This window comes from Cyrtonyx montezumae, unplaced genomic scaffold, assembly GCF_038088225.1.
Source record: "Cyrtonyx montezumae isolate F1298 unplaced genomic scaffold, pur_monq_1.0 scaffold_3, whole genome shotgun sequence".
NCBI lineage: Eukaryota > Metazoa > Chordata > Aves > Galliformes > Odontophoridae > Cyrtonyx > Cyrtonyx montezumae.
This window is the reverse complement of record NW_027072034.1, coordinates 146,376,096-146,403,520: the sequence shown is the minus strand read 5'-3', so window position 1 is coordinate 146,403,520 and position 27,425 is coordinate 146,376,096. Positions and strand designations below refer to the sequence as shown.

General features: G+C 44.7%; 1 protein-coding gene across 1 annotated transcript in view; it reads right to left on the bottom strand.

Moving 5' to 3' along the window:
- Positions 1 to 27,425, bottom strand: part of CELSR1 (cadherin EGF LAG seven-pass G-type receptor 1) — a 155,482-nt gene that overhangs the window by 105,592 nt on the left and 22,465 nt on the right. The window lies entirely within an intron of this gene.

Here is a 27,425-nt window from a genome sequence, read left to right as displayed (position 1 = left end):
GCACGGATGCAGGAGTGCTGCCGAAAGCGACGTGTATGGCAGAGCTCAAGGGTGCTCACTGCGATGAAAGGTTAGTACTGAGATTAGACAGTCACAAGCAAAGAGGGTGCTAACCTCCCCATGTTCACAGCAGACAATTCAGAAGAGCTTCAAGATAAGTGGGAAAAAATGAGGAGCAGCTTTCCCTTGGCTCAGAGGTCTCAACGTTGGCTCCAACATAAAACAGGAGACAAATTTATTGTTTTTCTTACTGCCTCAATGCACGTATCACACTTCTCAGTGATACAGTGCAATACATGTGACATGAAGCTAAGCCACACACCATGTACTGATGGCTGGTGTTTTCCCTCTGCTGCCAGCAGCTCCTCAGCACATAAACACCTTCCTCACACACACACCCTGCGAAGGTCCATGTAGTGTGGGCTTTCTGCAAGCTCAGAAGAACAGCTGAATGTGTGACTCCGTGATTCCAGCTCTGTGGTGGCACTTCTCATGGCTTAAACCCTCAACACTGCAACTAAAACTGAAATGGAAGCAGTCAGTGGCAGTTACGTTAATGGACACACATACAATGTAGAGGGGATGGGAAACAAGGAAGCCACGGTAAAAATGTCAATAAATCATGCAATTTGTGACCTTGGCAACACTACTAAACAGAGAACAATGATACTTGGACCAGCAATGGGGAGAGAGAATAGAAAAGGAGGCAGAGGAGTGATACAATGCTGGAGGCACAGAGGTTGCTAACAGAAGAAATACGATCACGCAGAAGAAGGAGGAGGTAAACACAGGAGTGGATAACTGAGGTGAACACTGCACAACTGAAGTCAGGTGCCAGGAAAAGATCCCAGCACAGAATAAACTTGTTTAGCATTTTGCACTGCACAGACAGATAGGGCATTTTATGTCACTACATGCTTATTTTCTGCTAGCAGAGCTGTGCAATGGTCCTGTGATAGAAACAGTCCTCTTGTGATGAGAGAGGAGACCTGAGAGGTTCTTAAGAACAAAAGCAAGGCACAGCTGGTGTTGCCGTGCATGGAAGCATAGCATGAACAGATGCAGGCCAGCAACAGATTAGAGCACTCAGCTCATTTAAAAGTGATTTGCAAAATGCAAGGAAACCTTTAGCTCTAATAACACTGCTACCTGCATGACTCAAGACAGGGTGCAAGTTAACCTAACTGAAGTGTCACTGTAGTTTTCTTACACAGAATATTTACTGATTTCTATTTTGCATGATAAAACCTGCAAATTTTACAGGTGTGTTTATTTGAATTAAAGAAATAACTTCCAGTCCACCTGGCCCCCAGCAATGACCACAGCACGCTGAGCTTGCCCAGCTGCTGTGTGTGAGAAGTAACTGCTGCTGGGCACAGGCAGTGTGTGGGCTTAGCTCTGAGTCTTGGATGGACTCATTCTGAGAATGTATGTCCAAAATTTCCAGTTGGGGCTGCACACCGAGAGCAGGTTTCATGCGACCTGGAAAGGAGGAGAGCTTTCCCTGCTGATAGTGCAGCTTTACGCTCCTGTATTTGTTATATGCTGGCTGGTTTCAGAAATATGTGTGTCTGTACATAGCACACAACAAAAACAATTGGAGGCACCGATTTATTACTGGGGCTTTTAGAGCTTGAGAAATGGTTGGTTTCAGTTCTTGATAGCTTTGTTACAGAAAGATGCAAAGGGGATCATGTAACCAAATCCAGGAACAGCAGACCCTCTAGTTAATCCAGGTAATACGTTGATAAAAGTGAAACGCAGAGATTACTTTGAAAAGAAAAACTCATTATTTTCTGATTCCTGTCTAAAGTCACTCCTTGAGCCACCAGACTCCAAGCTGCATGTTATCAATAGGGGCTCTTTTCAAATTCTGCCCTCAAGCGAGCAATCCAGCACCCTGCTTTTCACAGAGCAAAGATGGAACTTCTTCCCTTGAAACAAATCCCAACCAGCTAAGATACTCTGCTGGGCTTCTTGCACCCAGCCTACACCAACTTTGCATCCCCCAGCCCTCAACACCACGCTGCACTGGTGCAGCCCTATCCTCATCCTTCAGGCTCAAAAGGAAGCCTCCCAACATCCTACCCCTGCCCACCAAGCTTGAAAGCCTGCTCTTCTTGATGTTACTGAAAACAAAATGACAACTGCTGGCTTGACTAGGAAGTGTTCAAAGGGTGCTCTTCCTCCTTGTGGAGCGAGGAGCTGAAAGATGATGTGCATGAGAGTCCCTTTGATAAGAGGCCAAGAACTGACACTAACAAGATAATCAGGGGCTTCAAACCAGGCGTGCACATCTGGGATGACTATCTGCTGCTTCTATCTGACAGGAGAATAATCCTATTAATATGAGTCTTCAACACTATGCTGAGTGGCACAGCAAAAGACAAAGGCTAAATGTGTTTAACTTGGCTTCCCTCTGGCTTTTGGTGTCCCAAACATGGGCTCATGAAGCAAGGGGCAGAGAATTTTGCACTGGGCCTTTTTCTCATGGCTAGCTTCAGACCCTGCTTGGTCCCTCTAGGGGGCTTTTGCACTAAAATTCCACTATGGAGAAATAAAAGCCTCTCAGACACAGCTGTGGAACTTCACATGGGCCTTTAAGAATACAGTCCCAGCACACTGAGCCCACAATGCTCACACCACATGCTGTAGCAGTGTCCTCCACAGCCTGTAGGGTATGGGGTACTACAGCCCAGAGAGGGTGGTGCCAAGGGCATGAAACACAAATCTTTCCTAGGGTTACACAGAGCAGAATCCACCCAGGCCTCAGCAGAAACCACAGATCTTGACATAATTTCTTTGCCAAAGTTTTGTGTACGCCCTATTTGTGTATGTCCAGTGGCAGTCGTGGCACCAGCTGGCATGGTGGCCTCTTGGGAAGTGGTAGGTTGTCCAACACAACTGGGAGGATTAGACTGGTTTGGGTTTGAAGAGACCTTAAAAATCATCCAGTTCCAACCCTCCACCGTGGGTAGGGTTGTTACCCACAAGATAGGAGTATACTAAAAGAGGTACATCCCTATCTGTCCCCATCTCACAAGCAGGAGGAGGGAGGCAAGTGACCTCTGAAGAGCAGACTAGGCCAACTGGGAAGTGTGCTAACTCCAAAGGTATGCGTGGCTCTGCTCCTGTGGCAGATGTTACCAGCCCCTGACTCCTCCTGCTCTACGTGAGTTGATTCATGCATTTAATTGCCATGAAGAATAAAGAAAGATGCTGTTGTTCCTAGATCTCCACAGGATCCAGCTTTCACCCCGTTTTGCCATGTCCTTGTCTTCTTATTGGCAGGTCTGAATTACAGCTTTGCAGCCCAATGCTGTCAGTGCTAGAGAAGCCCAACTTTAGGTCTTTTCTTGGCTAACCCCTGTTTTCCTTCTCACAACGTTAGCTAACTGTAGCTCTGAACACACAAGATCATAAGAGAAAAACTGAATCCAGACAAGTCCTCATCTCAGCCCCAGGTCTTTCAACTGCTTCCCTAATCTGTTTTCTCTGACTCCTCCGCCTTCATTTTTTCTCACCAGTCTGCTGTGGGTAATGAAGAGCGAATATGTATTTTGCCTCTAGCAAGAGTTTTTTTAGTTCAAATCAGTTGCCTCTGACTGGGGTAGATGACATCTGATACACGAACCCACAGCATACTGAAAGAAGAAAAACCTTAGGGCTAATTTGCCATCCACTTCAAGAAGAGGCCATACCCTGACCATTCGTTTCTTGGAACAGTGAAGTTGCTTTGACCTTCTGCCGCTCTCCTGCAATGAACAAGACCGTACACGTGCCTACTGCCATGACAGAGGCTGACTGAGGGGCTAAGACACTGCCTGTGCTGCTAGGGACAACCAGTGGTCTCCACCTGGGCCTAGAGAAAGGGTTGGTCCCACAGGACACCACACTGCTGCTTCTGGGAGTGCTGAGTGTTCGAGTGAAAGCAGCTCCATGAAAACCCCAGCACTTAAGAGTCCCACAGCTCTCAGTACAAGAAAATCAACTACCACACTACTTGAAATGGAGCGCATGTACGTACATGAAAATACTAAAATGGAGCTTCAAAAGATAGGCTGGGGAGGGAAGGAGGTGCTTGGGAGGTTGAACGCTGCCCAGAAAAGGAGCCTACAGCAGTTTTTGTCTCAACACCTTTGCCAATTGCCTTTCATAAACAACGTTCAAGAGAAAAAGCCTCCATAAATGTCAACAATTGCAGTTTATTACATGATCCACGAGCTATTTGTAAACTGTCTCAATTTCTTAATGATATTTGCCTTTAGATGGTAAGAACCGTACAAAAAATTGCTATCTTTTGTGGAGTTCTAAAAGAGCAAATTACTGGCTTCCTGAGCCTTCCCAACCTCTCAGAGACTCCTGGCATAACTTCATTCACAGAAGAGCACAGAAAAATAACACGTTTGTGAGAAAGAATTCATACACTCTCTTATTCCCATATTGGTTCAAACCAGAGCAAACAGCCCGAGTGTGCACAACACGCCCTCCAACAGCACCGAAGAGGACAGAATTCGGAGGGCTAACTTGTATGGACTAGCACTGGGAAGGTTTTAGGCACATTTCTAAAGCATGCTGTGGGAAGCACATTGATCTGTCTGCACCACACTAGCAGGCATTAGCTCAGGGGTCGGCAGCCGTTCCGGGCTGGCAGGCAATGTGCTATTTTTCCTCCTCGGATTAGTGGCTGAATTTAGCAAGAGAAACCAGGCACGCTCTTGGAGAAGCTGCTTCTGAAAGCAGTGCAGCAGAACCTGTGACTGACAGACCTCACTGATCCTGCTCCTCATAGCCCTTCCCGATCATTGCCCTCTCTTTGTTTTGCCTTATATATAGTAGATTTCAAGCATTATTTTACAAGACACAGAGAATTATAAAACGCAGTCTGCTCATGCTGATCAATGATAGACTTCTTAAAAGCAACACTAAATAACTAAAATTTAAGAACTAGTCATGAGCTGGACTTCTGCACTGAATTAAAGTTCAGCTTATAAATTATATAAAATAATACCTTAATGGAACAGCAATTAGGCAACGTAAACCATAGAAAGAGACACCAAACACATTTTAACTGGAGACATGCACCCTGACTGAGCCTAAGGTCTGCCTCATTTCTCAGCCCAACCTGTTTGTCCGATCATCACAGCTGTACAGTTTATAACATCACATAAAATAAAAAAGGATTAAAAAGAAAAAAGAAACAGCTTGCAGGCTTTTTTTGGTGTATCGGTCTATTTTTTTTTTTTTGGCCTAGTGTGAAGTATGCAGTTATTTACAATTAGGAAGCACGCAGAGATGCAGCATGGACCAGCTCCTCCTGCTGCAGGCTGCTGAGCGACAGCCAGAACACCAACTCCAGCCCCTCCAGATAGGGTTTGTAGAAGCAATGTCCACGTTTTTGGGGGCCAGCTGATTCCTTTAAGAACAGACATGAAACCCTAACAGCAAATGTTATGTTAGAAACTACATTTTCTAAGGAGCACCAAAGGCCCTCAGTGCTATGCTGGGGACCGTAGCTAGAGAACCAGTACCCTAATACGGGCTTCAAACCACCTTTGGTTGTGCACATGAAGCCCCTGCTGCAGATCCTTTTCAGTACAAGGAAGGAAAGGACAGCTGAGTGGATAGAGAAGAATGTTGCTTTCTGGGATTTTTGCTTGGTGTGGGGGAGACCTGCAACTGAAATTTGTGTAGAGCTGAGTGTCCAGCTTGCACAAGTCTGAGGTACACAAAGCTTTCTATTGAAGAATATGAGACAGACAGGAAAGCTAATATAGCGAAGGAAATAAAAGTCATTACAGTGTCTTGTATCCCACTGTGTGATTTCAAAAAAGCTAGAGAAAGCCTACCTTAAATTCCAAGCCCAATTCAATTTGCAGCTGAGTTTATACATTCAGATCTCCCTCCTCAAGTGACTTTTTCCCAGAATGATACCCCTCACCCTATTAAAAATCTGAGGATGAAGGTTTACAGGATTTTTTAATGCAATGGAAATCCTGTTTTCTTTACTGCAACCTCTCAGTTTCGAGTCTTTCTCTTAAACATCTCAACAGTCTGTCATCTTAAGTCTTGCTGCAACCCGTTTGTGGTGCATCTCTGCTTGCTTGGGGAGCAGTTGCTAACACGTACCAAATGCTGGTGACTAAACAACACGAGAACATGTATTTTCAGGGTAGTAGGGAGATATAGCAAGCATTGCTCTAAGGAAACCAAGAGGCCATCAGCAGTCCGTGCTGAGCAGCCAGCTTGTAGGGGAGCCAAACAGCATTAGATTCTTCTGAACCCCCTCCTTTGCTTTGTGCATTGTTTGACAGTGTGCAGCCTGGCTGGCCTAAGATCTTGATTCCCTCCATCACCACTGGCCCTGATGGGCTCATGGAGTTACCCCAGATGTGTCTGCAGGCGAACTGTCAGGATCTCCATTTCCATCAGGAATACGGCAGTTTTTTCCTTTTTGCAGCTCTGTACATGGCAAATAACCCTTCCAGTAAAGTCTTTGTTTGGGAAGGGTGGAGACATTTGTTTTTACAGTCCTTGCACAGACTGTTTAAAAAACACAGCTTTCTTGTGCTGTGTTGTGCAAACAGAGAGAAAAGATTTGCCTATCACTATTTGACTTCTGCTGTTAACAAGTAACCCACCTTTATTAAGCCTTTTGTAAAGGAAAGGATAAAAAAAGCTATTGCTATCCAAACAATCACAAGATTACTATTTGAGCTGTTCTGTTCCACTAAGCTTGCCTTCACACACATGAGGCCTTGCAGAGAGCATAAGGGGCCTGGGATGGTATTTGGGAAGGAACACTGCACCAGCCACAAGAAGGACTTGCCTTTCCTGTGAAAGGACAAAGCTCCATCAGAACACCAATTTCTGATGCAATGCTACATTAAAAAACAAACAAACAAACAAACAAACAAAAAAACACAGCAACAACAACAACAGAACTTATTTTGCAGAATCTTGGTCCAAATTACAGCAAAGTGCTTTCATCACAGCAATTACACAAAAATGCCGAAGGATGACATCAGTGGCTGCCAGCATGATGACAGTGAAGCTGTGACTTAAAAAAATACTTCTGTATAAATGTGTGTGAAATTTAGTGGTACATTTTGGAGCTAGGTATGTAATACTCAAAGCGGTGCTGTTTGCTGCAGTGCTGTGCAACAATGCATTTGCCACCACATGCTACTACAGAACATACATTTACCAAACCAGAACAAAGAGGTCTTTCTAAGTCTGCAGCGAAAGAACAATTTGAACTTCAGCTTTTGAGTGGTGAGCTGTAAGATCTTTTAAGTTGGTTTGAAGTACACTTCCAGGCAAATCACGGGATCATAATATCATAGAATCATTTAGGTTGAGATGGACCTTAACTATCATCCCCTTCTGTGACTGCCCCAACTCAACTGCAGAGCCCTGCACTTGGCCTTGTTAAACCTCATTAGGTTCGCACAGGCCCCCTTCTCAAGCCTGTCCAGGACCCTCTGATGGCATCCCTTCCTTCTATGGTATCAACTCCATCACTCAGCTTGGTGTCATCAGCAAACTTGCTGAGGGTGTCCTTGATCCCACCGTCTTTGTCACTGATAAGGATGTTGAAAAGCACTGGTCCCAGGATAGACCCCTGGGGGACACAACACATGACCAGCCTCCACCTGAACAACAGGCCCACTGCCCACAGTCCTCTGACTGCCACCATCCAACCAATTCTTTTGCCCACTGAACTGTCCAGCCTTCCAATTCATCTCTCTCCAATTTAGAGATAAGGATGTGCTACAGTTCCATGTCAAAGTCCTTGCACAAGTCCAGTTGCCCTTCCTTTGTCCACCGATGCTTTCACTCCAACATAGAAGGCCACCAGATTGGTCAGGCATGATCTACCCTTGGTGAAGCTGAGCTGACTGTCTCAGATCTTGCATGTGCCTTAACATAGCTTCCAGAAGAATCTACTCCATGAATTTCTCAAGCACAGATATAAGTCTCGACAGCACATAGTTCCTCAGGTCTTCTTTCTCCCTTTCTTGAAAATAGGAGTGAATGTTGCAAAGCAAAAGTTGCAAAGCAATAAAGCTGGTAGTTTTGCCTTGAGACAGAAGAAGCCATTCCCTTTTTATCTGTGTATTTCAAGTCTGGGGGGAAACTAAAACATCTCTGCACCCAAAGATGCCAACACAAAGCAATTCCATCAGCGCTGATGGGTTATGCACAACTATTAAGGAAGAGAGTTCTTGGCATCACAGACTTCAAACATATAGCTCTTGGCTTGGAGAGTCTCGGTCAATTGCTGAAACACCAATACACGTGTCTCAGGAATAGGAGAAGAATCTGGAATACCCACCCCAGCAAGCAAGACCCTTCCCAAAGTACTTTTCCAGACAAAATCTGGATTTGCCTGTGTGCCAGCCTTCTTAGTCTGGTGACACAACAGCTGCACAGGCTGCTCAATTCAGATTTCATCTCCTCCCTTTTGGCGATTCTCATTCATATTGAAGTTTATGCGGAATAAAATGTATGAAAAGAAGGGGGAAAACCTAGGTATAATGTGTCATTCATATTTACATTACCTGATTTTATCTAATCTCATCTTTTCCTGGTACAACCTTAGTGGGCAAATGCATGAAAAAGGTTGTACTTTCTAACAGCTGCTATGGAGGCAGCTCTTGGTGACAGTGACATGCTCTCCAGCCCTATGTTATCCCTATTATATATCTGCCCTGTCCTTCAAATCAGAAAAATACAGTCCCTGTCAAACTATCTTTAACAGTCTGCACTATTTGCTGCATAAATGGTGAAACAGAGCAGAAATACAGCAATGCTCCCGCAGCTGGAGGCAAATGAACTTAAGTCATACAGGCACACATCCAAGATGGGAGAAAACCTTGGTTCTCCACCACAAACACCAGTTTACCTCATATCATATCTTTGTATCATATCTTCAAATACGTATCAAAACTGTGTAGATGAAAATTAAGACATGGTCAGTCTGACTGACAGCAGCCTCACACAGAAAGCCACCATATTTCCATTTAACATTCATTTCTATAACCAAATTTTGAGCCAGAAGTCTTATAGCATTTAAATCAAGTTCATGATTTTCCAGAATTATGGAAATATATACTATGGTCAATAACCATAATAAGGTCACTTGTGACTGAATTTTTTTTTTTGACACTGTCTAAGGAGTAGTTGCTTAGACATGTGCATGACACCTCATGAAGTGTCTGCACTGCTCCAGGACATTCTCCTAAGGAAGAGAGGACGGTTCCAGCTTTTTATTTTTGCTCCTTGCTGAGAATCAGTAATGGCAATCTCAGTTGCTGCCAAAACACAGAGGCTGTTTCCATGATCTAGACTTGTCTCCATTGGTCAGTGGATGAACACTGCCAAGCACGCTTCATAGAGGCCACTGAACAAAGGCCACTTAAATAATAATGAATTGTTTCTTATAATACAACATGCATAATCTGTCTGATTTTTAATTACCCAAATACCAACTGTAAAACAACTGAAAGACCAATTATTTTCAATTAATTTGATGCTCCAGAAAGCTCTGAGAAGAAGAGAGAGAACTAAAAATTGATTAGCAAATGAAAAGAATAAACTTTGGATACTATTGTTTGGCGTAAGGAGAGAAATACAGTGACATGAATGAGTTTAAATTTGTATTCATTTGCATAATGGCTTAGTTACACTACGTTATTTCTTCACTGAGTTTCATTATTAAGTATTTTAAATCCATAATAGCACTGTAATGGAAAAAGTGATTGTCAAGATCAAGATGAGAATGAGAGGAGGAATTCATACTGGCAAGGTATCAATAAAAGTATTAATCCAGCTCCCAGAGAAAACAATAGACTTCTGGCATTAACTATAGTGGAAGCAGATCTAAGTACCTGCATTTTGGGTCTTTGCACTATTTCTCTTCAGCTACCAGTATTCTACGCTTTCACTTCTTCCCTTGTGAATCTCCATTTTCAAAGGAAAATATCTGAGTGCTTTATTTGGGGCTTTGAGCTACAACATCACGACTGCAAGCCAAACATCCTCATACTCACCACTGCCAACATGAAGTCATCCCGTAGTTTTGATGAGGTACACCTTCTGTGGCTGAGAACAGAAGCACATGTGTATGTATACCTCAAACAAACAAATGCCTTTACCTTCTTCAGAATATTAAAGCTTAAACTTCCAAAACAGAATGGCCATCTCTGATTTTATGGTGTTTTGTTGTGTTTTGTTTCGTTTTTTAACCAAATTTCTTTTTAAGACATTCTCACTTTGGAATTTGAAGATGAACCACTCTCAGCTGCAGAGCAGAATATGATAAATTTTAACTTATACAGAATCATAAAATCATAGAATCATAGGGGTTGGAAGGGACCTCAAGAGATCATCGAGTCCAACCCCCTGCCAAAGCAGGTTCCCTACACCAGGTCGAACAGGTAGGCGTCCAGGCGGGTCTTGAATATCTCCAGAAGGAGATTCCACAACTCAATATAAATGTATTGTAACTCAATATATATGTATTTTTTTCTTATTAAAACAACTTTTTTTTCACCATTTTCCATCTAGTCCTAATGCTACAAAGCATTTATAGTACAATATTAGACAATTTTTCACAAATAGAAGGCAATCAAAACTCTCTTTCCAGAATGGGAAGCTGCCATTATCTAATCCCAATGTGTGCTTATGTATTACTCGAATGCACACACACACATATGCATTCAGGACAAACACGTATTTTGTTTAACAGTCATTAACCCCCATGTCCTTCAGATGCCAGGAAACCCAAGAGCTTCCAGCCCACTGTGTGTTCTTCCCACCTCATTCCCTCCTTCCACATATTCCACCCTTAGCAAAGCTGTTAGCTCTGTGAGCAGAAATCTCTTTTCAGGAGAGGACATTTTGGCAGGTTTGAGGCACAAAGTATTTCTGAGGGCCGCGGCCCTCAGAAGAGGAAAACCTCTAGGATTAAGTAAGCGTATCCAACACCAGCAGCTTCCTACAAGCCATATCTTTTTCCTCTCCCTCCCACTTCCCCCATCCTCACCCTTCCCTCCTTCTCCCTGGTGCACTGCTTTGCTTCACAGCCAGCTCCTGACTCTGCCTGGGGTTCCTGTCCAAATGAAGGCAGTACTAGAAAGAAAACTGTCTTCTTTAGGATTACAAACCCCAAGGCCCTGGGACCACAGCTTCCAGAAGCTCAGTGCATCACAACCCCCTCCCCCGTACTGCTTCCATGATTCACCAAGCAACCAAGGTTTTCGCTATGTTATTCAATCCTGCTTTTGTGAACCAGAACAAAATACACTACTTCATTTCTTTTAAAGAGGCTTTATCTTGACCCAGAGCTGGAAACACTTCATGCATGTGTTCACACAAAGTAGTCCATCACTGACTTCAAAGGGCTATCGCCCAGCAAGCTGTGTACGTGAAAACAGACAACTCTCCCCAGTAATGTTATCTTTCAGGGCAAAGGAGCAGCCATGCTGGCTGCTGTTACGGTTCAGGCCCGAAGGATTCAAAGCAAAGCTTCCATCCTTGTCGGCACCTCCTCTTCTCACCTGGTGCCCAGGCAAGTGTGTGAGCTGGGCCACTGTACATCTCTGCTGCAGAGAAGCAGCCTGTGACTGCTCACACAGAGGCAAAACCCCCACGAAGCTCAAACAGGGACAGAAAACCTAAGCTGTACATTACGATGAAGTTAACCATTTATAATTGTTTCTGCATTTTTTTTCGTGCACATATTTCTGTGTTTCTACTTATACAAAGAAGCAATTTCCATGAACATCTTTAGTGAACCTATCTTGGAGCTCATTTTCTGCTAGTCCTGTTATCAAGCATCTCCTTGGGCAAAATTTTCATGGTTAATGTGGGTATTTGAGCACTCAACATATGTGCAAAGCCCTGTTTTTCTGCCTGGACAAAACTACTGGGAAGAGAAAGGAGACATATCCAAGAAAACCTGAAAGCCTGATGGCTTTACAGATCATTGTTATCAAATTCATAAGCAAATTAAAACAATTTACTGTCTATCTGATTTGTTAATGCTTTCTGAAAGAGTCTGTTGTCGAGACAGCCCTTGATATGTTCAGTTTATGACAGCTCTATTCACACTATCCAATTTCTACCACACAGTCTAGATGCAGCAGCATATAAAAGGGCTTCAATGTTAAGTTTCTGCTATGCATAGCTAAGGAAATAAGATGTCCAGGAACTGACTGTCAATCTAACAAAATGGGAATCTCAGTCCAGTAGGCTGATTTCTTTGTCACAGAAAGAGAGCTCCTCCTTCCCCAGGACAGCACACTAGTGAACCCAAATCATTGCCTGGAGACCATTGTTACAAACACAGAGACCTCCCGGACTGAACAAAGTAGCCAGCATTTTGAGATACTGGGCTTTTTTATTACTTCTTCTCATTCCTACATTGTTGCAATTAACATGTAAGCAAAGAATGCCCTTGGTTTTAAGCAAGACTGCACCTCTCCAGCAAGCAAAGCTCTCACTATTCCTATTTAGGGCTTAAACAGCCTCATGTAAAATCGCTTTCTGGGCTCACACCGCCTGTAGCTGTTTAAGGCCTTCTGTCCCTTTTCTGGTGGAACAATGATAAATCATTCTACGTTAGTTCACGCCTTTCTGCCTGATCACTTCCCAAAGTGAAGAATGAGTGGAATTGCTTTCTCCAAAAACACCCAACAATGCTAAGAATGTGCTCCTGCCTAAAGGTTAATAAAAGCAGCACAAAAAGAGAAAAAGAGAGCTAACACTTCAAGTGAGAGACAATGAGCGCTGACCAAAGGGGACAGTGACATCACCCCACAGATGGCTGTGGCTCTAACTGTACAACACATCACTTGTGGCCATTGCCTTTTATGAATATCCATCCCAATACGCAATGCAGAAAGTTTTAAAATCTCCTTGCTAGATGTCAGATGAACACTTGGCTGTTATTACTCCGGCACTCAGCACAGCCATCCGATGCCAGCTGGGTGTGGGCAGCCACGCAGAGCCAGCGAGCACAGCCCGTGCCTCCGGCGGCCGCTCATCGTCCCTGGGGGACAGCACTTACTCATCCAAACAGAAAAATGCACCGAATGAAAGAGATCTCTATTAGTAAGTGAAAGCGCTAGGCTGCACATTAATTAAAGTTTTTACATAACTTACTGTATTATGTTGCTCAAATACGTTTTACTAGAAAGAAATTGTAAAAGGGAGTTTACAGATTCATTCTTTCCCAGTTTAATTTAGGAGAGAGATTCCTGCTGCTTTCTTTTCTTCAGAAACAGAAAATTCCTGTTCTGCCCCAGAGGGCGGTGGGCACAGAACAGGCCGCCCAGGGCAGTGGGCACGGCCTCGAGCTGCCTGAGTTTAAGGAGTGTTCGGACACCGCTCTCAGACACAGGGTCTGATTTTTGGGTGGTCCTGTGTGAAGCCAGGGGCTGGACTTCCCAACTTGGGATATTCCATCATCCTATCATTTTATCTCCCACTTTTCAACATTTCAACTGACACAGATTCCCCTCTCATTCTCTGGAGAGTGCAGAAGGACTGACAAAAGGTGTTTGGTTTTTTTTTCCCTTGTGTGGGAACGAGAACTGTGTGGCTATTTCTGTAGCAGAGGGGGTGAACCTCTGGCCCAACCACCACTCCACACAGAAGGTACAGCAGATGATTCCCACCATATGCCAGTTACCCTGCAAACTCCATGCAGAAATAAAATGGGAGGCAGAACCGCACCTGGCCGCTGCTCTGCGCTGGTGCTTTGGTCATCAGTGAACCCATCTGAGCTGTGGGATCTGAACAACCACATTCTAAAGCCTAAACCCAATTACTTTGGTGTATGGTTGTCATCCTTTAAGATTTTGAAGGACTCAGTCCCTTCAGCAAGCAGGGAAGGAGATGTACAGGATTCCTGCAAGATTTCTGGTGATGTCCATCTCTGCTACGAGTAATGATCAGCCCAAACAGAAGTGTAACCTCAGCTCTAACCCAGACCCCAATTTAAGGTGAACTTATGCCAACCAAGCTGAAACTTGTCTGGTGAAGGACAGGATAATGGGGAAGCTTAGACAAAAGCACAAGCTAACACTGAATGTGAATCCCACCACATCTGCAGCTCAGGCAGTAAGTCATCTGAGCTTTACATAGTTAATTCCGAGCACATATTTTTCGATGCATTTCACCGAAGGTAACACTCCAATCAAAATCCTATCCCAAAAGGCAGAGCGTCTATATGCACCTATGGACTGTTATTACAGATAACTGTAATCTGTATATATTACAGATTACAAGATTTGCCAGAGAAGTTAAACAAAGTTATTGGGCCAGTATTTAACAGACCCTAGATTATGTGCTTCCCTAGTTCAGACAGCCAAAACAACACACTGTTGGGATGCAGAGTTGATACTGATGCCAGTGTACCTGCTGAGTTCCACTAACAGCAGCAAGACACGTATAATTTTTATTTTTTTAGGAGAGGGTATTCTACCCTCACAGGGAGAAACCTCCACCCTATAATCCTCCCTCCTGTCATCTCTCCCAGGTTTGCTTTACATGGCTCTCTTGACCCCAGGTCAGTGTAACCACCATACCAAAGCCATCCCCAGCTGAAGTCTGCAGGAGCATACTCCAAGACCCACTGCTCCCCTGGCTTGCAAATTCAAGGCATCAGCATCTGGAAAGTGACACCTATAGCGTCAGAAGAGAGCGTTCAGCTGGGAATTCAGCTCTGCAGCTTCATAAGGACAGAAAAGCAGAGAAATCTGATGGGCAGCAAATTACCTTTCAAACAAGAGCGCTATGAAACTCAACACCGTACAATCAAAAAAGTCTAAAAATGTCATTTAAATAATAAGTGGATTATTTTTGTCCAGGGAATGGAGGTGGCTATAACTTGCAAGGAGGATAACTCGATCAGAGAAGCTGTGGTGCCCCATCCCTGGAGGTGCTCAGAGCCAGGCTGGATGGGGTCCTGGACATCCTGAGCTGGTGGGGGGCAGGCAGCCCACGGCAGGGGTTGGGGCTGCTGGGCTTTAAGGTCCACTCTAACTCAAACCCTTTTGTGATTTTAAGCTCTGTCTTTATGCCAGTGTGATGAGAAGAAACTCTACGGCACGTAATTCCTGCCTCTGAGCTACCTGCAGACACAACAAGTTTTGCTGTCAGAGACACTTGCCACTCCCTCTGAAGGAAAATCTGATGAAAAGTGATGAGTATGTTGTGTGTGTGTTGGTCTGAGAAGAGAACTGTGCTAAGAACGCATCTCCAGCTGAATGCCCAGTCAGGGTCCCCAGCAGAAAGCTGTCCCTATACTCTGCTGCTCCCCCGCACCAAGTGCATTCTCTGCCTCTCCATCATGAATCTCCTCAGATCCCAACATGATAAAACATGGCACACAGGCCTTATTTACAGTAAAGGATTAAGATTGGCTAATTTATTGGTGTTAATTTAGAGCTGGCATTGGATCACTTCGTTCCCACTCACAGGAGCAGTACCTACACTAGTAGCCCTATCATGAGAATGCGACCAACACCAGAGTTGTCTGACTGGTCCCTCAGCGCTCAGCAGTGATCTTTATCTCGATCTCAGCCAAAGCAAAGGAACAATTCCCATCACCGCAAACGGAGCAGGCTCCAGCCCGTACCGCGCTGCTGCCAGCACGGCTGGCTCTTCCCATCGTGTTTTCACAAGTAGTTCCCAATGCTCCACAAACGCTCTCAGCTTTGAGACAGAATCACAGCTTCGTCTACTTTTGCTGAACTTCACGATTTGGAAAGATCAGTATTCCTTTTTCCACTAATGAGAATCTTCCAGCAGGTAATTAAACCACACATTCCCTCACGGCACACAGGGACGTGCTCCTGGTGATTGCCATATGACTGCTCCTGGAATAAAGTGTTGCTTAATGCAAACATGGCAGAATTATGCCCTGCGTCTCTATTAAAACACAGCACAACTGACAGTGTGGCTTTTTCATAATAACGTGTGATCTTAAAATGGAATTGCAGCAGGTTGTGAAATCTTTTATTAAAGCTATTAAACATTTGCTCATTAAGTGCTTTATTTTTTTTTTTTCATGCAAGCTCTCAGTCTCATACAGGCTTGAGTCTTCCTTACAAGGGATCACAACAGCAGTAATACCCAGGAACAACAGGCAGAGATAATGATGCCAAATCCTCTTGTGTTTTTTGAGGGCTTAAGCTAGACCCTTAACATTAGCTTAACACAGCTCCCCCCTCCCCTTTCCTTTTCTTCTTTTTTTTTTTTTTTAATTCAGTCTAAGATGCTCAAAGTGATCTAAAGGATTAGACACAGCAGTGCCATCGGGTGCAGCAGCAGCACTTCAGGCTGCGGAGCTCACAGCCGGGGCCAGCCCAAGCCACACTGCGGGCAGAAGAGCTGCAGCAGCACGGCATGGGAGTGCTCCCAGAGCAGCTGAAGGCAAAACGTGCTCACTCCCTGCCCCACCACCTCCCGTGGGAAAACACAGACACAGTAAAGTGCAAAGACTCCTCGGAGACACCAAGCCATCCTCAGTTAGTTCAATCTTTTGTGTTCGGACGCAGTCAAACAGGAGTAATGCAATGGCTGTGAGGGAGCAAACGGTGCTTGTTGTACCCACCTCAACCACACAACTCCACCAAGCCCAGTGAGGAGAGGCCTCAGCTGGCCAGGTGTGAGCTGGGAGCAATAGCAGTGAGCAGCACCTTACCTGCACAAATCCAGACTTAATGAATCCAAGGCCTGCTCTGAAGATGTTTCTGATGGTATCAATAAAGGAGAAAGAAGAAAGGCCTAGGGCGCTTCCATGCTAATGGAAGAATATTAGCTCTCCCTGCTTGAGGACCAAGAGACTACATTTACAAAAGTATTTGAAGTGTTTATGAGATTTTTTTCAAAGCCCATGCACTCAAAAGGCACTCAACTTCCAAAAGAACAAGGACATGTATGCGAAGAGTAGTAAATACTGGCATCTTACTATTTGCATTCTAAAATTAAACCATTAAGAGATACCTTAAGAATGTAAAAAGGGAAAATAGATTCCTGTGAAATATCAGATCTCCAGGCACAGGGCAGTAGGAAACACACGGTGACTGCCTGCATGGGTATCACACCGGAGAAAATTGATAATGCTGCTTCAATCTCAGCCCTGGTTTGGGATGTCCTGAGCAAGCCACACCAGCCCCAGGAGTGAGGAACAGCGGGAGGAAGCACCTGCATATCCTCAGCACTGAACCATCATTTGTGCCACTGCAAAACCTCCTGAAACCTGAGCGCTCATTTTACCAAGAAATGACAGCAAAATGCTACGAGTTCACAGTTCTAAAAACGGCTTTATACCAAATATCCATATTTAGAATGGAACAGTTTTTAACAACTAGCAAAGCTGACAAGTTTAAAAACCAGATTTGCTGGAAGGCCAATAATTCAAGTACTTCATATGAATTTGCTGGCTCGGTGAAATCCAACAGGCCAACTCAGCAAGTCAGAAGTCCTTATGCCTGAGTCAGGACTTGATTCACAAACTGATTTTTAGGACTGTTAATGCACTCATTACGTCCTCAAGGCCTCAGTAAGTTCTCTCCCTGTAGCTGGAGCTCCAGGTGAATATGAGAACAAGGTGATGTGTTTTGTTTCTCATAGTAACAGTCTTATCGCCTTAAAAAGTTGTATGGAGTTTTACACTTTTGGTAAGAGGGATACATACAGTATTGAGTCCAACCCCCTGCCAAAGCAGCTCCCTAGCCCAGGTTGCACAGGTAGGTGTCCAGGTGGGTCCTGACCATCTCCAGTCTCTACAGTCCTTTGTCTTCTGCACTGAGGAACACATAAGGATCATTCTCATAGTTCTACATCCACAGCCAACAGGAAAAAGAGAAGTCCACCATAGTTCATTGGGATTCCAGTTAGCAGGAGCTACATCAACACTAATAAAATCCACAGAAGCCAAAGGAGGAAGTAACTATAGATAATAAGTGCATGCCACTGAGCTGGAGGTAAATCACACTGAAGATAAATAATTCATATTTTGTGTAAGGTCAGCTCCTGGGGCTCCAGCAGGAAAACTCTACTGACCTCAGCAAATTTGCAAGAGGATTATATAAATCCTTCATCTTCTTGTTACTGGGCCTTGGATAACTGAAGTGGTGTGTCTGAGTCAAGACAGAAAACACAACCTACTTTCCACAGTGAAAACAACACTAAGAGGTCAGTACTTTAAGCAAACCAACTATCCTGACAATGCACAGGATTTGGAGAAAGAATACAGACTTCACCTGTTAATTAAACCTCTACAAAATTTCCTAAGCAGAGGTACCACACAGAGAAAAGAACCCCAAAATGGTGCAGCTCCAGCTGCGGGCTGCCCTCACCCCACACCCGCCCCCAATCATACACAGGAAGGGAGGCACTAACGATTGCTATCAGTTATGGGTTCTTTGAATTACATTCAGCCTGAGAAAGCTGCATTCCAAAAAAAGGAAAAAAAATCACTGCAACAGGGAAAGAAGACTTTGTATTTTCAAAGTGGAGAGCCAGTACATCTCTCTCCTTGTGCACTATTCCTAGCATCCCAGCTCTGCACCTGAAGCCCCAGCAAGAGGCAGTCCCTCTGCCTCCCCACCACTGCACTGAAGTCTTCTTCTCTTCACCATGTAAATTCCATTAATGCACTTTTTTTTTTCTTTCAAATTAATTCTACCCTGTGGAAGGATTTTGCCAACCACATTTCTTTGCTTTCTTGTTCCATATGGCCAATTACTGGACATTGAACTCGAAGTGCAGGTATAGAGAACAAAATGCCTCCTTCTAACAGCCCATGATGCAGATGTATTATAAAACGAAGAGGAAAAAAGACGTTTTGAAGACATCATCAGTTTATTCAAGAGGTCACCAGATAAATAAATAAATCCAAATAAATAAATAAGACAAGCCAGTAAACCACAGTACAGAACTGGGGAACTTCCACAATGACAACAGCCAAGAAGATAACTTGGCCTTTTTTAAAACTAGAAAGGATATTCTGGAAATTAAAATCCCAAACTGGAAAAAAGATGGGGTGTTCCCTGCACCAACAGCCTTTGTGGGAAAGGCTGGTTCCCAAACCCATTGAAATGAGGTAATGAATTATCTGCTTTTTATGAGCAGGTACATAATAACTGGGTCACTGTTGCTCATAACTGCAACTGTTTAATCATCGATCCAGGCAAAAGTTAGAGACAGTGCCAGCCCCAGGGTGCTTATGCCTGTAAGGTCCCTAATGAAGCCGCCAGACACTGCAGAACAGATCAGCAGATGTTCCTGGTGGGCTCATGACAAGGGCTAATCCGACCCACAGACATACATAAGTCGAGGGAACCCAGGAGAATCACTGTGCAGGCGACCTCAGCCATTTAGGTGTGCGAATCGCTGCAAGAGTATGGCTCGTACTGCAGCAATGACTCCAATAGGAACAGCTCTCGGCCAAAAAAAAGTTAGGAAATCCCTACAAAACCCAACAGGACTGCTTGCCAAAAATCATCTATCCTTTTAAAAATGAATTAAAAATTGCAAAACCAACTTTCTGGAATGAACTCGAGCACCCTGTGGGAAAGGAAGCCAAGCTGTAGATGTGATCTTGCAAGCCTCTTCCTAGCTGGGCAGTTACAGAGCAGTTAATGAGGCTGTTCAATGAGAACAGGCCAGCTCACACAGGTGAGAATTTGCTGTGTTAGTGCCCAGAGAGATGTTTACAGGAAGCCAGACAGCATTTCTGGATGTGGAAATGATTATAATAAGGCTTCTGTGCCTATGTGCTCAACAGATCTGTTTATATCAGAAAATTATTTCACTTCTTGCAACCAAATTGCAAGTGCTCTAGTGCTTTAGGCAGGAGCAGCAGAGGCAGTCAGTGCCAGTCACTCTGAATCATGCAGAGTATCCCATCCTCATCAGCACTGCTCTTCATTGCTGCTCTGCAATGGACAACGGTTGGTCAACAGTTTCCAGAAGCAGTTTGTCCTGGGAGTCAGCACTGTGAAGTGCACTGTCTGCAATGATGTGCGAAGGCAGGACTGGTTGCAGGCAGCTGGTGTCTGCATTGGAACCAGAAGAATTCTACCACGAAGTGCAGTCAGATTAGTGATTACCTCTTTCAGCAGAAAGATCACTCAGACATCATTCAGCAAGTTTGCAAGCGGGTGTGAGATATTTTTATGCACAGATAGGAAGTTTTGTGTCATTCTTCTGATGCAAGCAATGCTGCTAACACGAGTGTAACACTGCATTTTGCAGGCTGCAGGGCACGATGCACAGCCCCAGCCAGCTCTGCCACCATGCCTCCTGTCATCGACACACCTGGCTGTGGACACCTTTCCATCATTCCAAATTTAAACATCTCTGGCAGGCCGTGACTTCTAAGGTGTTGTCACTGACTGCACAGGTACCAGCATCACTTCCATGTGAGCTTTGGAAGAGTAATTTGTGATGCACTGCTGCTGACAGAACCACAGAGTGACTGAGGTTGGCACGGACCTCTGGGTCTATCTGCCCAACCCTTGCTCACATAGGGACACCCAGAGCAGGGTGTCCAGGATCTCATCTAGATTGTAAAGGTCTCCAAGGAGTCTCTATAGCCTTCCTGGCAAGCTGTGATGGTGCTTCGTCACAGGAGGATTCTACAGGAAAATGAAACAAAAAAATATAGAGGAAGAAATTCTCAACTGTGTCAGGCACTGATTTCTGTTGTCTGGTTACATCATTTTGCTGCAGACAAGCAACAAAACTAATAAGAAACAGGTCCTGACTGAGGACACCCCAGCCACAGACAGGTGAACGTCTCATTTTGGACTATACCAGGCCTACTGCGAGATCACGAAGAAACTCCATCTTCGGGTTTCTCCCTGTGACTCCTAGGCACAGTCCCAAGTCCCTGTTCTGCAATCCCACTTCATGGCTCAAGGCATTCCCTGTGCTAAGTGTGCTGGGCCAGGCAGGTGATGCTCTGAGCAGATACCATCTTGCTTCCACCAATTAAAGACTTGTTAAAATGTGCTTGTTGGGAACATGAAAGCACCCTTGCAACAGCTAACAACAAAATCCTAGATCAGATCCAGACTTTGGTTCCCGTACTCCAGGGATTTCTAAAAGAAAAAAGGACAACGAAGAATTGGTTGTAACACAGATGGTGGAGTCACTGGAGGTGTTCAAGAAATGTTTATGTGTTATACTGAGGGACATGGTTTAGTGGAATCACACTGGTGGTAGGTGAATGGTTGGACTGGGTGACCTTGGAGGTCTTTTCCAATCTCTGTGATTCTATGATTCAACTTTGCAAAGTGTAATTCTTGAGTCCTATCAAGGTATGCTGCATTGAAAGCATATTACCAAGTGTATTTCTATTAGCCCAGAAGTATTTAATACTTCTAAATCATCTACTTATCCAAAGGGAAAAACTTTACGAAAATTCTGATGCTAATGCAATGGATGGTGCGGTGCAATAGAGAACAGGAAATGTGTGACTGCAGATGTGTGCTGAAAGGAGGAAACCTGCCTTGTGCTTCCAAAGCTCTTGCAAGCTCGGTGATCCTCCTACAGAGTTTGGTCACCTGATGGGCCCCCATGGACTCGCTCCTGTGTTGAGTCAGGCTACAGCCTGACAAGTACAGACACTGGGGAAAGTCAGGACTGAGCTCACATCCCTCTCGGGGCCAACGTGACAGCACAGACCCATGGTGTAGGCATGGCAGTGCAATAGGATCAGGGCTGCAGTGAGAGAGCAGGGCTGACAGCCTCCCAGTATGCATTTCAGGGAGTTCCTACCATTGCTTGAGTGCAGAGGGCAGGCTGGCAGCAGTTACAGTCCATTAACCCAGGGGTGGGTTAATTTCACCTGGAAGGATCCCAGCTCGTGGCTTCCAGGCTGCTCCAAGATGCACATCAAAAATTGAAAACACACTCACCTATCGGAACAAAATGATGAAGTGGATGTACTCACTCTGAAGCAGATTCAGACTACACTGTAGCTTTACCCAATTCCCAGGATACAGTGGTGCAATGTAAAAACTAGTCTCCATTTCAAACCCGAATGGATTTTCCCATGCCCACAAACACTCAAGTCACTATTTTAGACCTGAGTAACTTTCATGTAGGGGATGAAAGTACAATAAATGGCTCACAGGTCCTGCTCCTTTCAAGTCAATTGCAGAAGCTCTTTTGACTTCAGAGAGAACAATAAGAACAATAATAGGTTCTCATTAGGCCCCCTTCCCAGCGGGGCTTTGGGTACTTCCAGAAATAACAAGATCTTCCCAAAGGTCTGTTCTTTGTCTCTTCCTTTAATCCCCAAAGGATTGGAATTTGGGGTTAATTTTGTTGCAGGAGCAGGCATAGAAATCCAGCGCAGCTCACATCAACACCTCGCATTCTACTATCATCCCCCAAATATCTCAGGATTAGACCTTTCTTCTTGGGCAGTCAGGTTAAAAAAATATATAAAAGTGGGCTTCTAACAGATGGCTCAGAGCTCACCACAAGTTTAGTTTTGATCTAATTAATATTCCTTGCGTGTGCTTGTGTTATGAAAGAATTTAAAGCAAGGGATGGAAAAACACATCCAGAGACACTGCACCGTGTGCTGGAGGAGATAATTGCCAGGGGACTTCTAAAATGCCTTCCCATCCTCTGAGCACTTTTATTGCTGGTTTAGTTCTCCTCCAGTCCTTTCCAAGATTATCCAGCATATGAGTTATGTTTGATTTGACTTTACAGTGAAGACCCTGTGCTTCCTAATCTTTTCCTGGTAAACAGAGCACAGACAGAACTGTGATTCAAATGAATAATCGCATCTGCACACAAAATAATCCCACCTCGTTAAATGCTACCTTTCCAGATTTCACATAAAAACAACTAGTTCACATTCCCAGCTGTCTCTGCTCTCCTCTGTACAGTTTACCCACGAGCAGGCTCACTGCTCGTCCACACGCTCCGCTTGCTCAGGAGGTAACTGAAGTCCCGACCTTTATTAGCTCTTTTCAGCCCAAAGAGCAAACATCTGCAAGGGAAGCTTTTCCAGGCTGTGCTTTTCAAGCCTGCTCACAGCTCCTCTCTCAGGGCTAGCTCTGAGTGTCCTCCTCGAAGCTCTCCCTATTAATCGACAGGGCCGAGCTGTGGTCCTGATTCACACCAAAAAACACAGAGGCACGCAATAGCAAGAAATTGGAACTTAATTCCCATTGAGGCATTTCTTGTAGAAAGTAATTAAAATAAGCATTGATACACAAACAGCACTCCAGAGGACTATTGTTTTACAAGTGACAGAAATCTGCATTTAGACAATGAAATAGGCTCTTCAATTTGAAGGGTCCCTTCCTTAAAAAAGGGACTACAAAGGTGCATCTTGCAGCCTGCTCTTCCTGAGGAATGTCTATGAGGAGGTTTCAATCACTATGACAACCTCTTTTTAATGCCAATGCTTTTCTAGCCCAGACAACTCTCTCCTGAGAAAGGGCATGTTTCAAGGCTCTGCCAAAACTGTGGCTAAAAAGCATTAGTGACAAGAAGATAATCTATGAGGTTACCGTTTTGGCAAACATCAGCTTTCTAAAAGAGGTGGGAATTCTGCATTATTGCTGGCCAAAAGATTGCTGCTGCAAAGGGAAAAAAAACAATACGGCAGATAAGTAAAACAAAACCAATCTGCCATAAGCTCTGGTTGTTTAAAGCACGGGCATCCTGGACTGTAACATGTTTGGCATTTGGGGAGTTTGCAGACCTATAAAGATATGTTGCATAGGGACAGACAAGAACATCTCCACATCTGCCCTTCATTTCACTCTGCAATAAAGATCACCTAGCATTTGTCAGTCTTTATCTGCTAAGTCTCTGCTACACCTCCATCAGAGAAAACAAAACCAAGGAGGCTGCAAACATTTATCCCTACTTAGATTTACAGCGCTCTTCTGGTCCTATATTGCTGTTGCTCTCAGGAACAAGCAAATAAAGGTTTTCCCTTTCATCAGTGATCTAATGCTATTCCAGAAGAATTACCTCATGCGGAATATGATAAAAGAGACTCTTCAATATTCACAGCACAGTCTCAGCCCTTGCTGATTTAGGGGCACGTGAACCGAACCCTGCACGGACTTTGCATTCCTTCGAGATGGCTGCAGCCATGTGGCCCCAGTTTTCCTGTTCCATGAGGATTTGCACCCACTCAGGTTCCAGCCACCAAGCGTGTGTTCATTTTCTACTCTGTTTTCTGACTGTGAACTACTTGCACAAACAAACAGATTAACCCAGGGGAAGGCTATAGGCCTTCATGGTGCACCAATGGCAAATCCTGGAGTACCAAATGGAGATTCAGAGCCCAACTCTGAACAAGTGCTCCTGATGCAGGGGTAGACGATCGGCATGGCAAGGAGTAGGCAGAGAATGTTTTTGCAACTGTAGCCGGCACAAAAGCCCTGGCAGCTGTTGTGCTCACATCTGAGGTATGGGAAAAGCCAGGCGTGCACTCCAACAACTGCTCGCGTCGGCGGCTGATGGTAGCGGCACCGTTCCAGGAATTGTTTGCTTTTACTGCACTGATGTTCTTCACACATGTGGGTGTGCCCCAAAATAAGAGGTTTTCTGTGCTATACAAAAACAATCCAGAGCTGTGCAGTATACAGTAGTTAAAAGAAAAACACAAAAACAGGGATTTTCTGTAAAGAAGCGCCTAGGTAGAGCGCATCCAGGCATTAAATGCCAATGTAGCCTCTGATTTGCTGAGTACTACTGTGCTGAGCTTTCTCCTCCAGAAGCAACATCTCTTCTCATAAGTGCTATCATATAAATAATTTATAAATAATAATTTAGAAGGAAAAAAAAGAAAAAAAGCAAATAAAAGAGTGGGGGAAACATGTTTGCTACTGGATGAATCCCTACAAACCTGAAGACCTGCAGACCTGTGACTCTCACTAAGATCTGTTGCTTCACAAAGCCACTGACAAGGTCAGACTAATCAAGATCCTGCCTCGTGTTACTGCCATTATTTATGAGTATTTATTTCAGAAGAAGAGTGGCTCTTTCCATATTTTGACCTTAAAAGTCATTACAGTGATATACTAGCGTCTGGTCACACACATACACACAAGTGAGCATGTACAATGTTGTAATACGAGGTATTTATATGTCTTGGAGCATCTGAGATAACAGGCAGCACTTGTATTTCTGCCATGCGATCAGCAGAGAAAAAGAAACCAAGTATCCAGCCAAGGGATCTGAGGAATTTTCTGCGGAGCGTGATGAATGGCTGTCCATTTGGCTGATGAAAATAAGCTCTGTCAGGAAAATGAGATTGGCAAAGGGAAAGGCAGCCAGCCTGGAGTCCCAACACAACACCCTGCCATGGTTGCGTGTCCGCAGCACTGCAGAGCAAGCAGGAGGGCTCAGCAGTAAAACGACCTCCAGGAAGGGGCAGGCAAGACTGGCAATGGTGCTCTACGCTGAACTACAAGCGTGGCACATTCCTTTCCCAAAATGCATCCTCTTGTTCCAAGGGCAGCCAGGCCAGCAGAGCTATGCAAGAACACATTTAGCCCTGGGCTATCTATAGCTTTTTCGCACAGATGATATTGTCTTTCAGCTAAGAAAAAGGCTGGTCCTTGTCTGTTCTTCCAGGAAGGATGCTTCTGTCTCAAGTCTGTCCAGTGACAGGCTCATGCATCCACCAAAGCCAACTGAGCCACATGTGCAGATAGCCAGGCTCAGCCCCACTGGACTGCTGACAGTGATGAGAAAATAACTCCTCCCAAGCTAGAGCTGGAGATACAGGTCAACCAGTCTCGCAAAGAGGTGCACAGGCAGGAGGAACACAATGAAAACAATACAGGAGCAAAATCATGACCTAGTATAGACTAGGAAATTAGAAAGGTACATTTTTTGGCTCTCATCTTGTTACTGACCATGTTACTTCACCACAGTGTGTTCATATTTGGAGGCTTGGGTCAGGATTCCCTACCTGTGAACGAGCACAGCTGCAGTACAGCAGATTTCAACATCCCCCACTTTCCTGGAAGGAGATCTTGGGCTCTCCAGGAGCTGACAGCGAGCAGCTCCTTGTTCTGCTGCTATCACTGCTTCCTCTGTCCCCGGGGTTTTGGCAACCTGGGCAAATTCCTCCTGAAATGATCTTAGATCCAGATACTAGCATCAAGGACATAATTTCTACAGTGAAGGATGACTGATGAATGAGCTTTAAGCAGCAACATGAGAAACGCATGGGTTGTCCATTCTCCCTGTTCTGGTTTAATGTAATAAGAAAGACTTGGCTGTGATCACTGAATGGAGAAAAGCCTCAATCCTTGGTACAAGAGATGCCACCTTGGGATGTCCAGATCCGCAACTCTAGCGGTGACAGCTGAGATCTCCTGAGCAACGTGGGCTGTTAAGGGAGGAACACAGAGCAGAGGCCTCTCAGCAACAGCGAGGAGGGAACTGGTAGCCACAGAGGCCTAATCAACCTATGAGACACCTAGTTTAACACTGATGGCCCAGGTGCCAGCTGCACAGAGCCACCAGTACATGAACAAAACTGGGTTTTACGGGTCAGGAGAAGTGGATTTTTAGTAGGAGGTCTACAGCAACAGCATTGCAGTAAGCTTCTTTGAAAGCCGGTAACCTCGAGTCCCACCGCTGCCTGGTTCCCTCCTACCAGGAACAAGAAGCCAAGGAAGCTTCAAGGCCACTTGCCCTGCATCTTGTGGGGATCCCTGGGCAAATGACACCTGTGAAGCACTGTGACACTGCCTCTACTAACCTCTCCAGTGCAGCATAAACCTCCCAGCTCAACCCTGTTGTCAGTCCTTCAGAGGGCCTAGCCTCCACTCATCTGTTCTCAGGGCTTCCAGTGTATGTATGCGCTTCCTACATACTGAGCAGTTGGTGTTGTAATGAAAAGGCTGTTTAAGCCACAAAAGGTTCCCCATTATTTCTAGGTCACAGCAGCACCTACACTGCCAGCTACCCAGCTACCACGTTCCTGAAGATTGACGGAAGTTGCACATGCAACTTTTGTCTCAAAGTCAGGGGGAGATTTACCAAAGGGTTCAGCGGAAGCAGACAGCGTTTGGAAATAGCATCTTTGTGGGAGATCATGCTTTTGGACAGACATCGATAGGAGGTTTTAATACCCCAGATGCTGATCTGCAGGAAGGTAGCTAGGCTGTGGCGGAGCACAGAGCTAGTGCTGCTCAGCTCAGAGAAAAGAGACTCTTTGTGAGCCCCGTCTGAGGTGGTCAGCATCTAACAAAAGACCACTGACAGTCCCTTGGCACGATCTCAAGCAATGTGAACTCTCTGCAGCTTTTGCAGTAACACAGTTCACTTAAAGCTGACACAGGCAGGAACTTTCCAGTAATCCTCATGTTAGCTCTTATGCTGGGTTAATAATTCCCTGCTCA